Source organism: Microcaecilia unicolor, chromosome 1 (genome assembly GCF_901765095.1).
Source record: "Microcaecilia unicolor chromosome 1, aMicUni1.1, whole genome shotgun sequence".
Classification (NCBI taxonomy): domain Eukaryota; kingdom Metazoa; phylum Chordata; class Amphibia; order Gymnophiona; family Siphonopidae; genus Microcaecilia; species Microcaecilia unicolor.
Window position 1 is genome coordinate 433,650,479 of NC_044031.1, and position 16,450 is coordinate 433,666,928.

A 16,450-nucleotide genomic window follows, 5' to 3' on the forward strand; every position below is an offset into this window, starting at 1 on the left:
ATACCAGACTCATATAGACCAATTTCACTGATTAGTTATGAAGCCAAGCTGCTAGCTAAAATTCTGGCCTCAAGATTGGCAAAAGTATTACCAAGCATAGTGGCGACCCCTCAGGTGGGATTTATACAGGGGAGACAGAGTGGGAAAAATATTAGACTGATACTGGCATCAATAGAGAACGTACGCAGAGAGGGAGGAGATTCCTTATTGATTAGTTTCGACGCCGAAAAGGCGTTTGATCGAGTAGAGTGGGAGTTCTTGTTTGCTTCATTAAGAGCGTATGGATTTGAAGGTTACTTCACACAAGCAATCTCTATATTATATAAGAATCCTATGGCGAGAGTGATGGTTAACGGAGCGTACTCTCGAAATTTTGTAATTAATAGAGGTACCAGACAGGGATGCCCTCTGTCTCCCTTACTGTTTGCTATTACGCTAGACCCGTTGATTCGGGAAATCATAAGTAATCCAGAGATTGAAGGTATAAAACTGGGAACCAGAGAATTTAAGATATCGGCGTTTGCCGATGACATTTTGGTTCACCTAGCTAAACCGGAGAGATCGCTACCGGTATTGATGGAGGTTTTTGAAGAATATGGGGCCTTTTCGGGATTTAAATTGAATTTTCAAAAGTCAGAGGGATTGCCCACAACCAATCTGGTAAAGAAGAAATGGAAGGGCAGGTTCCCATTGAGATGGGCGAACAAGGAATTTAAATACTTAGGCATAATACTAACAAGTGATATGAGTAGCTTATATAGACAGAATATAGACCAGTTACTGCAATATACGCGACATAAATTAGCAATATGGGAGGGACTGCCCTTAACTTTAAGTGGGCGAGTGGGTTTGTTTACAATGATACTTTTCCCAAAGTGGCTGTATGTCTTAAGACAATTGCCACTAGTCATACAGACTAAAGATATAAAGAAGATCCGTGGAATGTTGACTAGATTCTGTTGGAGTGGGAAAAAGGCTAAAGTTAAATTGGAATATCTCTATGGGAAAAAAACAGAGGGGGGACTGGGGCTGCCTGACATTAAACAGTATAATTGGGCTTGTCTAGCTAGACACTTAGCAGATTGGATTATGGAAACAGAAGAGCATACGGAATGGAATATTGAGAGTGCATTGTTTAGACCATATCACCCTTATTATATGATGCATGTAGAGAGTAAAATGATACCAAAGGAATGGAAACATCATATCTTATTGGACCCAATGAGAAGTATATGGCAGTACATATTGAGGAGATTAAATAAAAACCCACGATGTACGGATCTCCTCCCACTAGTAGGGAATGGAGCATTCGGACCGGGGAATAATTGTCCGAAATTTGTCAAGTGGGCACAGGAGGGAGTGGTACTAGTGGCAGATGTTATGCAAGATACGGGAAAGATTGTATCAAGAGAGGCTTTAGAGGACATGGTGGGGGCAGAGAATGTGACATGGTATGCTTACTGCCAGATCCACAGTTATATTGAGAAACTACATAGGGGAAAATGTGATAGAGGGATATATGAGCTGCTGATGAATCTGTTTTTGCCTAAGGGAAGAGAACAGACTACGGTGTCCATACTATATAAACAGTTAAATTTGATAGCCAAGCACCGTAGTTATGAAGCAGTGGCAAGACGATGGTCTGAGGACTTAAAGGTAGAGATCAGCAGTGGAGATATAGTCCAATCTCTAAAGGAGATAGTACATAAAGTGGAGAGTGCCAGATATAGGGAGATACAATTTAGAATTGTTCTGAGGGCATATATGTCTCCCATACAGGCCTATTACGCAGGTAGATTGCAAGAAACACATTGTAGTAAATGTCATTTTCAGAGAGCAACACTATATCACATGTTTTGGGGATGTCCGGTCATACAAGATTTTTGGGGCCCAGTGCTGGAATATTGTGAGGCCATGCTACACAGGAAGCTTCGGTTAGAGTCTAAAACTGTTGTGCTTGGATTAAGGGGAAGAGGGTCAATACTACGACATAAAGAAAACCTATTTATTTATAAGGTACTAATGGTTGGGAAACAATGTATATTACAACACTGGACACAAGACATAGGGCCCTCCTTCTGGCAATGGAGGAGCTCGCTTCATTCCTTGGTGCGAATGGAAGCACATGCTATGACTAGTAGCCCTAGAAGTAGACAACGATTTTGGGAAGTCTGGGAACCATACGTACAGGCTCTATCCAGCAGAGCTCGCAGTTTATTGGTGAACACACTCATGGGAGAGGAAGGTAGGGGAAGATAAATGGCTTTATATGTTTAATGGTTAACGCTAATATAGAATTACATGGTATAGGAATAGGGGGGGAGGGGAGGGGGGGGAAGGGGAGGAAAGGAACCTTTAATGAAACCTTTTGATGACACTCTAGATTCGATTATGATAAGGAATAAACGGGGGGGGGGGGGGGGGAAAACAGACAAAGACTTGTATTAGATAAATGTTTATTGACAATATTTACAATTGACAGTAACATCAATAGAATAATTTTTTTTCTCTTCTAAAATAATACAGAATAGGGATTTGGGGGGAGGGAGGGACAATGTTCTATGACAAAATTGATGGCTATATGTAATGATACATGTTTTCAGTGATGTTCCACTGAGTTTTATACAAATGTTTTGAGACTGCCATGTTCAGGTGGATTTGTACTTTTGGAATGGTCATCAATAAAAAACTGTTAAACAAAAAAAAAAAAAAAATAATGAAAGTTTAAAGCAAATCCATATGTAATGCGTGGTAGCAATAATGAAAGAATGATGGAATAATCACATAGCAGGAAGCCTGAACCAACAGATTTATTTTCCACTAAACATAATTAACTTTGTATTAACTTTGCGGCTAATAGTATGCTGAACTGGACAACGTTGGCACATTTAGACTGACGCTAGACTTCTGCATGAAGGTAGCTCTGCCCTCATTATTCAATATCTGTCTTTTAAATAATAGTAATAAAAATATCAAGTGCATTTTTATAATATACCTCTGTAATCCACAAAACAAAAGGAACAAGTTCCCACATGCCATCTTTTTCTTTTGATGTAAGCACAGGAAAAAAAAAAGATTTAAAATGCTCCCAGGGTGCACAAATTTCAGCCAATTATGTTAGAATTTGATTGGTGATCGATGAAAGACTGGAGAACTGCAGGATCATAGAAAACCTGTGTACGATTATTTAAAGTGACTATCATTTTTGCTGGATAGTACAGACCATACTTTGCGCCCAGATCTTTAAGTTTAGATCACATGGAGAGAAACTGCTTCCTTTTAATAGCTGATGTTTTAGCAAGACCTGCAATTATCAGGATTTTCCGACCATTAAGCAAAAGAGAGGAGCGGCGGGCCGCAAACAGGATTTGAAGAGCCTGAGTGAAACGGAGCAACCTGGCCACAATTGGGTGAGGTACATGCATGTCGGGCTTCTTTCTGCCTGGAGTACGATGGGCGCGCTCTATTTCGAGCGGTTTTTCAAACTGTATGTTCAGAGCATTTGGGAGCCAGTTTTCAAGAAATTGAATAATATTTACTCCTTCATCCCCTTTGTGCACCCCTAAAATTCGGATATTGTTTCTGCGATTCCTGTTTGAGGAATCCTCTATCACTGCTTCCATATTAGCCAGCCTGGCTTCTGAGGCAACGCGAAAATCCAAGAAATCCCTTGCAGTCTGATGCAATTTAGACTCTGCCGTTTCAATACATATTTTAAATTCGCTCAAAGAGGCAGAGAGGTTATTGATTTTAGTACTTAGCTCACATGTCTTCTCATAGTGGTGCATATTTAAATCGCTTATGTTTTTCAGCTCTTCCATTACAGCGTCGTTAGGGCATAACGGAACTTTTCCAGACGCCATTTTGTATGGACTCAAGAAATCACTTTTAAGTCTTTTGGAGCCCGGTAAAGGGGACGCAGATGGATATTGTGATGAAGGTTTAGAGGATGGCATGGTAGTGAGCAAGGATATAATTAATGAGATCTGTAAATGATAAGAAACGTTGACAAGATCCGGTTTACTTTCCATGTGAGGGGAGCGATAAGCCTATGTTGCCAGCTCGTTCTGAAATTTGTGCACTCTAAATCCTCCTGATTTATGCCTAATATGTATTGATACTGCCTCTAATGCGTATTTATCTCAATCACATGAAATATCTTGTTTTCTCTGTTTGTTTTAAAGATGTAGTCTGGTTCTCATATGCCATATCCTACCACGGCATCATACCTGTGGTTTCTTATAGCAGCTCAAGTGTGAGCTATCTTTTCAGCTATATTAATGGATGTAATTAGTATAGTATTTTGTTCTCCTGGACATTACAGTTTTTTCTGTAATCCTCAAACAAGGTTTCCTGGAGGCGAAAAGGTTCTGTCACGCTTGATTTCTAACAAGTTGTTTCTACTTCTATACATATGCATTTTTTCTAATATGTTATATTTAATGTTTCCAGGTTCTTTTGAATTTCATGCTGACAATGCAAAGAAAACCTTTAAATTTTCCATGTAGGGGTTAGAGTCTTTGCCTTATTGCCTCTGTTTACATTCTCTCCCCCATATTTGTCATATTTCATCGGCTGAGCTTCTTCTAGCTCTGTATGCCGTTTAATCCTTCCGTTCTACAAGCAATAACTTATCTGTCCTTTTTTTTCTCCTGCAATTTGATAATTACTCATAAGACCTTCATACTCAATGTAGTGTCATTATTTCCAATGCAGCTATTGTTAAAATTTTCTGACCCACTTTGTCACCGGATAAACTTTGGATATTAAGACTATTCTATAAAAATTCCACAAAACTTGTTAAGGGATTGAAAATTAATATTTTTCCGGATGTATCAAGGGAAACACAGCTGCGCCGAAAAAAATTCTTACAGAAGAAGCAAGAAGTGATTAACTTGGGAACAACTTTTTTTGTGAAATTTCCCTGCAAGTGCTTAGTCTCCTACCAATCTGAAAAATTTGTGTTCTTTGATCCCTCCCAACTCAAGACTTTTATAACATCTAGAAGGACAGTTGGAATAGTTCTTCCAACTAGTAATAACGTTTGACAATATAATATAACGACCAATATGCGTCCGCTCGCTCTCTTTATATGATAACTAGTAAAAAAGCCCCGTTTCTGATGCAAATGAAACAGGGGGCTAGCAAGGTTTTCTTCTGTGTGCATGTGGGAGTGTGTGTGTCCCTGCCCTCTGGCCTCTCTCCCCTCCCCCCTCTGAGTCCTTCACTGTTACAGAGCCAGCGATTTGATTTCGTGCTGTGCTGTTTTCCTTCAGTGACTGACTGTGTTACAGAGAGGGCGGGGCAGACACTCATAGGGAAACCGGATATCTCGCCCCCTTCACACTTCCGGCTGGAGGCTTCATAGAACGTTGGTGTTGCCTTTTATATAGAGAGATTAGTTGTTTAATCGCTTCAACAGTATTGTATTTTTGAACTCCCTTAATGTGGACTTATATTGGTTTGAGGAAAGGTTATGAGGATAATAGATTTTCCTGAAATATTGTAACCTCAATTTTCCAATTTTTCTTAAAACAAGTTTGTATACTTGTAAAATGAAAATCGAATAAATAAATTAAAAATTTTTTTTTCTGACCTTTTATTTCTGGATGGATGACTTGAACATTGTGTCATGGAATGTGCATGGGATGAAGCATCCTATTAAAAGGAAAAAAATAGTTCTTGCTCTTAAAAAAGAGCAAGCTAAAATTATTTTTCTTGAGGAAATCCATCTTTCCAATTTGCAACAGTTTGCAAACTGTAAATTGGATTGGTTATGCATTTGATTCGCCTTCAATAGGTAATCGCAATGGGGTTTCTATTCTCTTTCATAAGGATGCTACTTTTCAGATAATAGATAAACAAATTGATACAGAAGAAAGATGGATCATCTTAAAAATTTGTCTTTCTGGTATCAACATTATTTTTAGTTAATGTGTATTCCCTCAATAAAGATGCACCTGAATTTTGTTTACAAATCTCTTCCAACATATTTCTGAAATTGGACATGATCCACTCGTAATTGGAAGGGATTTTAATCTCCCACTAGACCCATGGCTGGATAGGCAGTCAAAATCTGTTTTTCATCCTACTAAATCCCACTCCATGGTTTTATCTATTATTAAACAGTATCACTTGCTTGACCCTTGGAGGCTGCAAAACCCAGTAGAAAAGGATTTTACTTTCTACTCATCCTGCCATCAAAGCTCCACAAGAATAGATTACTTTTTAATCTCCAACTCTACTACTACTACTACTACTATTTAGCATTTCTATAGCGCTACAAGCCGTACGCAGCGCTGCACAAACATAGAAGAAAGACAGTCCCTGCTCAAAGAGCTTACAATCTAATAGACAAAAAATAAATAAAGTAAGCAAATCAAATCAATTAATGTGAATGGGAAGGAAGAGAGGAGGGTAGGTGGAGGCGAGTGGTTACAAGTGGTTACGAGTCAAAAGCAATGTTAAAGAGGTGGGCTTTCAGTCTAGATTTAAAGGTGGCCAAGGATGGGGCAAGACGTAGGGGCTCAGGAAGTTTATTCCAGGCATAGGGTGCAGCGAGACAGAAGGCGCGAAGTCTGGAGTTGGCAGTAGTGGAGAAGGGAACAGATAAGAAGGATTTATCCATGGAGCGGAGTGCACGGGAAGGGGTGTAGGGAAGGACGAGTGTGGAGAGATACTGGGGAGCAGCAGAGTGAGTACATTTATAGGTTAGTAGAAGAAGTTTGAACAGGATGCGAAAACGGATAGGGAGCCAGTGAAGGGTCTTGAGGAGAGGGGTAGTATGAGTAAAGCGACCCTGGCGGAAGACGAGACGGGCAGCAGAGTTTTGAACCGACTGGAGAGGGGAGAGGTGACTAAGTGGGAGGCCAGCAAGAAGCAGATTGCAGTAGTCTAAACGAGAGGTGACAAGGGTATGGATGAGGGTTTTGGTAGAGTGCTCGGAAAGAAAGGGGCGGATTTTACGGATGTTGTAAAGAAAGAAATGACAGGTCTTGGCAATCTGCTGGATATGAGCAGAGAAGGAGAGAGAAGAGTCAAAGATGACCCCAAGGTTTCGAGCTGAGGAGACAGGGAGAATGAGAGAGCCATCAACAGAAATAGAAAACGGGGGGAGCGGGGAGGTGGGTTTGGGGGGGGAAAATGAGAAGCTCGGTTTTGGTCATATTTAATTTCAGGTGGCGTTGAGACATCCAGACAGCAATGTCAGACAAGCACGCTGAAACTTTGGTTTGGATGCAAGGTGAGATATCAGGGGTAGAAAGGTAGATTTGGGAGTCATCAGCATAGAGATGGTAGGAAAAGCCATGGGATGAGATTAATGAACCAAGGGAAGAAGTGTAGATAGAAAAGAGGAGGGGACCAAGAACAGAACCCTGAGGTACGCCGACAGGCAGAGGGATAGAAGTAGAAGAGGATCCACCAGAGTGAACACTAAAGGTGCGGAGGGAGAGGTAGGAAGAGAACCAGGAAAGGACAGAGCCCTGGAATCCAAGTGAGGACAGGGTATCGAGAAGTATGCTGTGATCAACAGTGTCAAAAGCAGCGGAAAGATCAAGAAGAATGAGGATGGAATATTGACCTCTGGATTTAGCCAGTAATAGGTCATTGGAGACTTTAGTAAGCGCAGTTTCAGTTGAGTGGAGAGGGCAAAAACCAGATTGTAGTGGGTCAAGAATAGCATGTGAGGAGAGAAAATCAAGGCAGTGGCGGTGAACAGCACGCTCAAGTAATTTGGAGAGAAAAGGAAGGAGGGAGATGGGTCAGTAATTAGAGGGACAAGTAGGGTCGAGTGAAGGCTTCTTAAGGAGAGGTGTGACCACAGCATGTTTAAAGGCAGCAGGGACAGTCGCAGTGGAAAGTGAGAGGTTGAGAATGTGACAGATAAAAGGAATAAGAGCAGGAGAGATGGCATTAAGAAGGTGGGTGGGAATGGGATCAGAGGAACAGGTGGTACATTTTGAGGAAGAAAGGAGAAGTGTAGTTTCCTCAATAGTAACTTCAGGAAAGGAGGAAAGGGAATGAGGGGAAGGAGAGAGAGGGGAACGGACTAGTGGAGGGAGAGGTGGTGAGGTAGAGAAAGCAAGGTTTATCTTTTGAACCTTGTTGTGAAAGAATTCAGCAAGGGTCTGAGGAGATAATGAAGGGGGAGTTTGGGGAGGGGGCACCTTGAGGAGAGAGTTCAATGTGGTGAAGAGAAGTCAAGGATTAGAGCCAAGAGAGTTGGTCAGTTGGATATAATAATCCCGTTTGGCATGTAAAAGAGCAGATTGGAAGGAGGTCAGCATGAACTTAAAGTGTAAGAAATCAGCAAGGGCCCGAGATTTCCGCCAGAGGCGTTCGGCGGAGCGGGTACAGGAACGTAGGTAGCGGATATTAGAAGTCAGCCAAGGTTGGGGTTTTGTACGCCTTACAGGGCGGGTCATCAAAGGTGCAAGAGTGTCTAAGGCAGAGGATAGAGTATTGTTGTAAGAAGAAACAGCCTCGTTGACAGACGTGGATGGTGCCACAGTGGAGAGGAGGTTTGAAACATGGGAGGATAGAGATGAAGGGTCAATATCGTGAAGATTCCTAGATAAATTAGATAAGATAGGACGGGACTGGGAGGGAGATTTAAGTGTGAAAGTTATAAGATGGTGATCAGAGGAGGGAAGATCAGAGGCAAGGAAACTAGAGGGTGAACAGTTGGAGGAGAAGATGAGATCAAGGCAGTGACCATTTTGATGAGTGGGGGAGGTGGAGCATAGTTGGAGATTAAAGGAGGACGTTAAAGCGAGTAACTTGGAAATATAAGAGTTGGAAGGATCATTAGCAGGAATATTAAAGTCACCAAGGATGAGAGAGGGGGAGGAAGGATCATGGAAGAAGGCAAGCCAGGCGTCAAAGTCACTGAGAAAGGATGAAAGGGACTTATCAGGGGGACGATAAATGACCGCTATTCGAAGAGGCAGAGGAGAGAAAAGGCGGATAGAGTGGACTTCAAAGGAGGAAAAACAGTGAGATTGAGGTGGAAGAAGGGGTTGAAATCTGGAGGAGGGAGAGAGAAGTAGTTCAACACCGCCCCCACGGCCAGCAGGGCGAGGAGTATGTGAAAATAGATAACCGCCATGGCACAGGGCTGCGACTGAAGCAGAGTCATCAGGGCAGAGCCAGGTTTCTGTTATGGCGAGCAGATGGAGGTGACGCGAGATAAAGAGGTCCTGGATATAGGCGAGTTTGTTACAGATAGAGCGGGCATTCCATAGGGCACAACTCCCTTGTAAATTACTTAAGTCGCTCAAGTATAGGAGTAATATCCATTTCTGATCATGCTCCTATCTCAATTCAGTTACAATTTGTCTCCTGCCATACCCTTAAGAGTCCTTTATAGAGGCTTAACTCTTCAATTCTCTCCTCTGTAGAAAATATCGATAGAATTCGTTCTTTTATCAAAGAATATTTTCTCCATAATAATCCGCATGACACTAACCCAGTTACCAACTGGGAAGCTTTTAAAGCCTCTTTAAGGGGGGAATTCATATCTTTGCAGGCGCACCTTACTAAAAAGAGTAACGAACAGTTACTTAAACTAGAAGTTTAGCTTAAAGAATTAGAACATCATTATACTTTAACTGAAAATTCCAAAACACTTCAGGAAATCCTTCAGAACAGATATGAATATAACAAAATTTGGGTGGCTAAAGCTGGACATGAAATATTTATACATAAAAAAAATTAGGTACTCAGAACTGAATAAAAGTAGTCATTTACTTGCTAATTATCTGAAAAAAAAAAGATTAAAAACACAAATCCCTTTTGTATACAATAATCATAAGGTTCCCATAACCCAAACTAAAGAGATTCTTAATGAGTTTCACTCTTTTAATGAGTTGCTTTACTCATCTGAGACACAAACTAATATTGTGGGTCAAATTCCTTTTTAAGCTCTTTAAACGGTACCAAGTCAGCAACAGATGAGCAAAAAATCTTAGAATCTCCCCTTCTAGTAAGTGAATTAAATGAGGCTATAAAGGCACTTAGCATCAGTAAGGCCCCTGGCCTGGATGGATATCATAATGTAAATTAATTAGGTCTGCCTCACCCGTTTGGGCAGCAGCGGCATGGGCTTTTTACTAACCTGGAAGGGGCTGCACATCCCCTTTAAATACTTAATCACCCCAACCTGGTATCTGATCATGACAATTCTGCACAGACTAAGCTGTAGCTATGTCTATAATTAGAAATGAACCCAGTAGTCAATAGATATAATAAGATAGTTTATTACAATCTCACCAATAGCAGTACAGGCAAATCAGGTATTCGTATGGTTTGAGCACCAGTTCACGACATGTCTCTCTCTCCAGCCTTCTCTTGTAGCCTTCCTTCTCCCTTCTGATGTAATACCTCTCAGACTGCTGCTTATATACTATTCTGACCCAATTGATTCCAATGGACACTAGCTTTGTCACCAGGGTTCTTGGCCCTTATCAGTTTGATCAAAATGACTTCACATATTCTCAAGCTCTAACTATAAACAAGATAAGTTCAGAGCGCATCTTGTGAGATGACTTTGCATATTCCCAAAACCTTTCCCTAGCCCCCCCTTTGGATGATTTCACCCGGGGTGCAGCTGACCCAGTACTATCTCTACATAACCATAGCAACTCTTGCTCATGACGTCTTGCAGGTGCCAGTCTCAGGATTGTGGTCAAGAGCAAATGCCCCCTCCCTTGCCAGCTCAGCACTTGCTACAGTGAAATGTAACTGTGTCAAAGGTGATCTCTGATTTTTACAAGCTAGCTCTCTTTTGTATCAGAGATGATTTCTTTTTTAAGAGGAAACTACTATTGTCACTCCTTGTTCATGATCATGCTGGGATGGTGTTCGATCAAAAAAAATCAAATATAGTTATCAAAAATAGCCTCAGATGCCCAGGGAACCTATGTATAGGACTCCACTGTATTGGCTGACATCACCGGCCCTTGCCACCTTCCGAAAAAAAAACCACAATCATCAAAAAAACTCCTCTATAAACCAGAATTAGGGAGAAAAAATATTGTGGTCAAAAAACGGAACATGGACAATGTTAATTATCAAAATTTTTGATAAGACCACCAATACCAAACATTCATGAAAGATGGAACTTGTGAAAAACGCACACCACTCCACCCATTAAACTCAGGCAAATTAACTGGACCTCACCCCTTGGAAGTTTTCTTCAATTATTGACAACTTATAATCAGTGAAAAACGTCAACAATTACACAGTGAGCACCCACTGTTCACTTAAACTTATCTGTATGGCTCTTTATATCAACTTCCGTCTCATGTAGTCCCCAGTGCTTGAGTCGGCAAAATCCGTGCTTTAGGGGTGGATACTGTTCAATTACCCAATTCATTCAGTATACATCTTCAAAAAAACATTCTGTGGGTTTAATACTTCCATACTCGCAATGTCTTATTTAATTTCTCGACAGCAAGGGACCCAACTGTTTTGCTTCTTCATCAGGAGAAAAACAATAAACCAAAAAAATGTTTTTCAATGCAATCCATCGCGAAATATATATTTGATTTTAAGAAGCCTAGCTCTTATTATGAGCCATTGGCCTGTAGTTTACTGAAAGCAAGGGCTAGCAAGGCTAACATATTTCTTCATTCCCCTCTTGCCGGGCCTCCAAGGGCTGGCACACATGACTACTAGTGGGTGTGGCCGTCCTTTCCAGAGGGCTCTTAGAGTCCTGTGTGTGGGGGGGGGGGGGGGGGGGATGTATAGGGATGAGGTGACAGGGGTGCTCTGACACAATAAGGGACAAGGCCATAGAAGAGTCAGTATGTGGATATATAATTATATGCTGGATGAAATGCAGCGTTAGGTTTCCCATTTTATCATAACCAAGGGGCCTAACTATCCTAGACCTACCCCTCTAGGGCGGAGCTAGACTTGGAAACATGAGAAGTCAATTAAGTCTAGGTACCATACAATGGAATCAATAAGGTTGAGTGCATATGATTTACAAAATCTTTCATATTGACTTAGTGAACCCTCTAAAAATGCTCTATAAGGAGATGGAAGTAACACTAATTTTCCTAACAGAGTTAATTAAGCTATTATTACGGTTCTGCCTAAACCAAATAAAGATCCAACACAAGTGTGCAATTACAGGCCCATTTCTTTATTAAATGTGGATTACAAAATCTTTGCAAAAATTCTAACTAAAAGGCTTACAAAAGTTGTTTCCACAATTATCCATCCTAACCAAGTGGGCTTTATGCCAGACGTATTTCGGATAATGCCCGTCTCTTTCAACATATATCAAACCAAGCCAAGTTAAAACAGGATCCAGTTATTGCTGTGTCAATAGACGCCGAAAAAGTGTCAGGTTCTCAGGTTCAGAGCCCGCGGGGCCGGGCTCTGGAGCAAACGTGAGCCCTTGGGCTGCTGCCGAGGAGCGACAGCAGCAGGCAAAACCCACCAACCAACACTGGGCAAGCACACCGGCAGGGACTGCAGGCACTGCCCAGCGAACCGGAACACATGGACTGGAATCCCCTGGACTGGAGGACACAGGACTGGAACACCGGACTGGAGCACACCGGACTGGTCCACACAGCTTCACCTGCACTTAGCTACTAAGCCCCCCAGGAGTTGAGCTCCTGGGTTCGAGTAGCCGACAGGACTTACTGGATACCGGATGACATAGGTAAACCTAAACTGATCTACGTGCTCCCAAGCCCTAAACCAGCAGGAGTGTTCCTAACAGTAAACTGACAAAAGGACTTCCTAAGCCCTATACTAAACAGGAGCTCCTAAGCCCTGCTCAAGAAAGGGACTTCCTAAGCCCTAAACTAACAGAGCAGGGAACTAAACATAAAGCTAACACAGGTGCTACTAAGCACCAAGCTACAAGCAGAGCTCTACACTAATAAGCTATACACAAAACTAACAAGCTACCTAAGCACTGCTCTAGCAAGCTAGATACAACTAACAAGGTGCTTCCTAAGCACTACTCTGGCAAGCAACCAGAAGAGCTCCTAGCACTAAAAGGGAAGACAGGGGAGCCACAAGGAAAAAGCAGGGAAGCTAACACATAAGCCAAAAGTGCTTCTAAAGCACCAAACACCAACAGCAAAGACTGCAATGCTCCAAATAGCACAAACACCAGAAGTACTTCTAACAGCAAACTCTGCAGTGTTCCTAACAACACCAAACCCTGAAGTACTTCTATCAGCAACAGAGCTTCCAAAGCCCTACACACAGCAATGCTTCCAAAACCAAGAGGGAAAAGCAGGGGAACCATAAGGGAAAAGCAGGAAAGCTAAACACACAGTCACCAGTGCACACTGCACTAACACTAACCTGGACCTTAGCAAAAGCAAGCAGGGAAACTAGACACAAAGTCAGAAGTGCACACTGCACCACCCTACCTAAAGCAAACACCACTGTTGCAAAAGGCCCTGAAGGAAACAACACCACTTCCTTATCAAGGCCCACCCTGATGATGTCACACTCCCTAGACCCAGGCAACAGCACACTGGCCCAGAGAGCACACTGAAACCCAGAGAGGCCCAACCCACACCAATACAGCACCGTGAAACACTTGAAGCCAGTACACCCAAAAAGAGGTAGAGCAACTCAGGCAACACACACAGGTGCAGTATAGTGAAACAATTAGAGCCATGCTGCTGGAAGCTGCCAGCACAGACAGAGCCAGCTCAGAAAGGACAGAGAAAAGAAACAGAAGCCAGCTAAGAAGCTGACCCCCAGGAAAGAGGTAAGTTTGAGAGGGGTTCTGACCCCAATCATAACAAAAAGCTTTTGACAGAGTAGAATGGTGGTTCCTTTTTCACACGTTACAGTGGTTTGGGGCCCCTTTAGACTTTATTAACAAGGTTAAAATTTTATACAACAATCCAACAGCCTGTATTCTTGTTAACAACACTGTTTCTGAAATAGTTTTTCTTCACAGAGGGACTAGGCAGGGGTGTCCCCTTTATTGTCTAATATAGCTTTAGAACCTTTTTTATTAGCGGTTCATTCTTCCGGGGATATATTAGGAATCAAATTTTCATCCCTAGAATTTAAAATCTCAGTTTATGCTGATGATATTATGCTTTTTTTTGTCTAAACCTGAATTCTCTCTACCCCATTTTTTTAATTAGATGATTTGTATGCATCTTTTTCTGGATACAAAATTAATATAAAAAAAACGGAAGTCCTTCCTCTGAATATATTAGCTACTCTTTATGATAGCTCCCTTTGGTCTAACCTGGTCATCCTGTAAAATAAGATACCTAGGAATAGACCTTGCTTCTTCCCTAATGGGTACCATGGAAACTAATTAGAAAAATACTGGACTTGGTTCAGGCCCTTCTTAAAACCTGGTCTCCCCTTTACCTGTCCTGGTGGGATCGGCTGGAGTCAATGAAAATGATGATCTCCCAAAAAATTTGGTTCGCCTGTTATTGAAAAGGTTTTAGATAAATATTCCTCCAAATTGTATGGTCTAAAAATAATTTTAGCAAATTGGAAGGATAACTTCTTTCTTAACTCTCACTTTTGGTGGCATTCTGTTTTACAAATTCACAAATTTGACTTATTTTTAGCTATCAAAGCTAAAAATTGCTTATATTTTGACAAAGTGTGGTTGCCTTTAAAAACTTATCTTTCGTTAAACAAGAGCTCTGCATAATATTTGATTGTATTTTTTGTACCTAGCCTTTTGGTTACTTCAAATTTTATTTATTAATTTTATCTAATTCTATGTAAATTGCAGGTTCTGTATTGATTTTATTTATAACTAGGAAAGAAGGCCCGTTTCTCAGAGCAATGAAACGGGTGCTCGCTTTTTTTTTGGGGGGGGGGGGGGTGACTCACATATGGAGAACAGTGGCGATTTTCCTGGGCCGCCCCGTGGCTCGTCGCGGTTGTAGCTGGTTCGTGCGCCGCCGCTGTTGTTAGCGTTGTTGTAGCTCTGTGTGGGTGGCGATTTTCCTGGGCCTCCCTCGACGTCATCGCGTTTTGACGCGAGGGCGGAGCACAGGCACAGTAATAAAACTCACCCTCGTTTGCTCCGCCCTCAATGTCATGATGTTTGACACGAGGGCGGGGCCTGGTGGCTTCACCACCAGTGTTGCCAGGTGGGCGGTTTTCCCGCCCAATTGGGCGGTTTTCCGCGACCCGCCGCGGGAAATTTTTGCCCACGGCGGGTCGCAGTTTTTTGGGCTTCTTTTTCTTCTTTTCCGCGGTTTTTCGGGCGGTTTTTTCCGGCCGCGGGGGGCGGGGTTAGTGACGTTTTGGGCAGGGTTAGTGACATTCTGGGCGGGGCCGGTGACGGGGGCGGGGCCGGTGACGGGGGAGGCGGGGCCGGTGACGGCGGGGTTGATGAAGGCGGGGGTGATGACGCGGGGGTGGGGGTGTCAGGGGCGGGGTTTGAGTTTGGGCGGGTTTTGGGCTGGATTGGGTGGGAAAAAAATTTTCCACCTGGCAACCCTGTTCACCACCACAAACCTTCGAACCTGAAGGAACTGAAGTCAGTGGCTTGGCTTCACTGATGTCAGTGTCCTCAGAACGTTGAGGGCGAGTTTTATTATAGTAGATTTTGCTTTTCCTTATTCCCCCCTCCTTTACCTTCCTACCCTTTCCCTCCTCTGTTATATACATATTGATATTCTTTGATCTGACTATTTTGATTATTCCTTGTATTTTGCATCTCTTATCCCTGTATCATTATAAATTAATAAAATTTCATGAAAAAAAAATAAAATGCTCCCAGGTTTCAACCTAATTCATGTTTAATGTGGGGTATAAATGTCATACATAAATGAATATAGAAACTCTGAATGTTGAGCACCTGATTCTCATAACATGATGTAACGTACATACATATATACATAGTAGATGATGGCAGAAAAAGACCTGCACGGTCCATCTAGTCTGCCCAACAAGATAAACTCATATGTGCTACTTCTTGTGTATACCTTACCTTGATTTGTATCTGCCATTTTCAGGACACAGACCGTAGAAGTCTTGTCAGTTTTAGTGCCCCTTTACCAGGAGAAAAAAAATCTCTGAAGCACGTGCTAAGGTGTCCCTATAGCCAGCCCTTCCAAACGACACACTGATTACGATTTATAACAAATTACTACTCTACCTATGAAAAGTTATTCCGTTATTATACTTACTCTGTGTACATCCGTATGCTGCACAAGCCACTATGTCTGAAAATATAAGTGAGAATAAATACAAATGCTACCAACAATAAAGAGCGACAACATGGATGCAGTAGTTCATAGGTTTGTTTGCTTTGTTTTGAGTGAATAGCAATGACGGCTGCGCGGGGAAGGGGAAACTGAGACTAACCTAATTGGTTTCAACATTTTGACGTCACTTGGTCTCCTGCTGTCAATTAAACCTCCTTGATCTAACTTTCTTGGTGTGAGCCTCCCTGCGTCTGTCCGGGCACAAAGCAAGT

The 16,450-nt window shown here is 42.1% G+C and overlaps 1 long non-coding RNA gene across 1 annotated transcript; it reads left to right on the forward strand.

The window, feature by feature from the left end:
• The first annotated feature begins 2,906 nt into the window (after positions 1-2,906).
• Positions 2,907-16,152, forward strand: LOC115460317. The gene is made up of 3 exons (XR_003940457.1): positions 2,907-2,917; positions 10,519-10,522; positions 16,053-16,152. It is a non-coding gene; the product is annotated as an uncharacterized LOC115460317 (long non-coding RNA).
• The last annotated feature ends 298 nt before the right edge of the window (positions 16,153-16,450 follow it).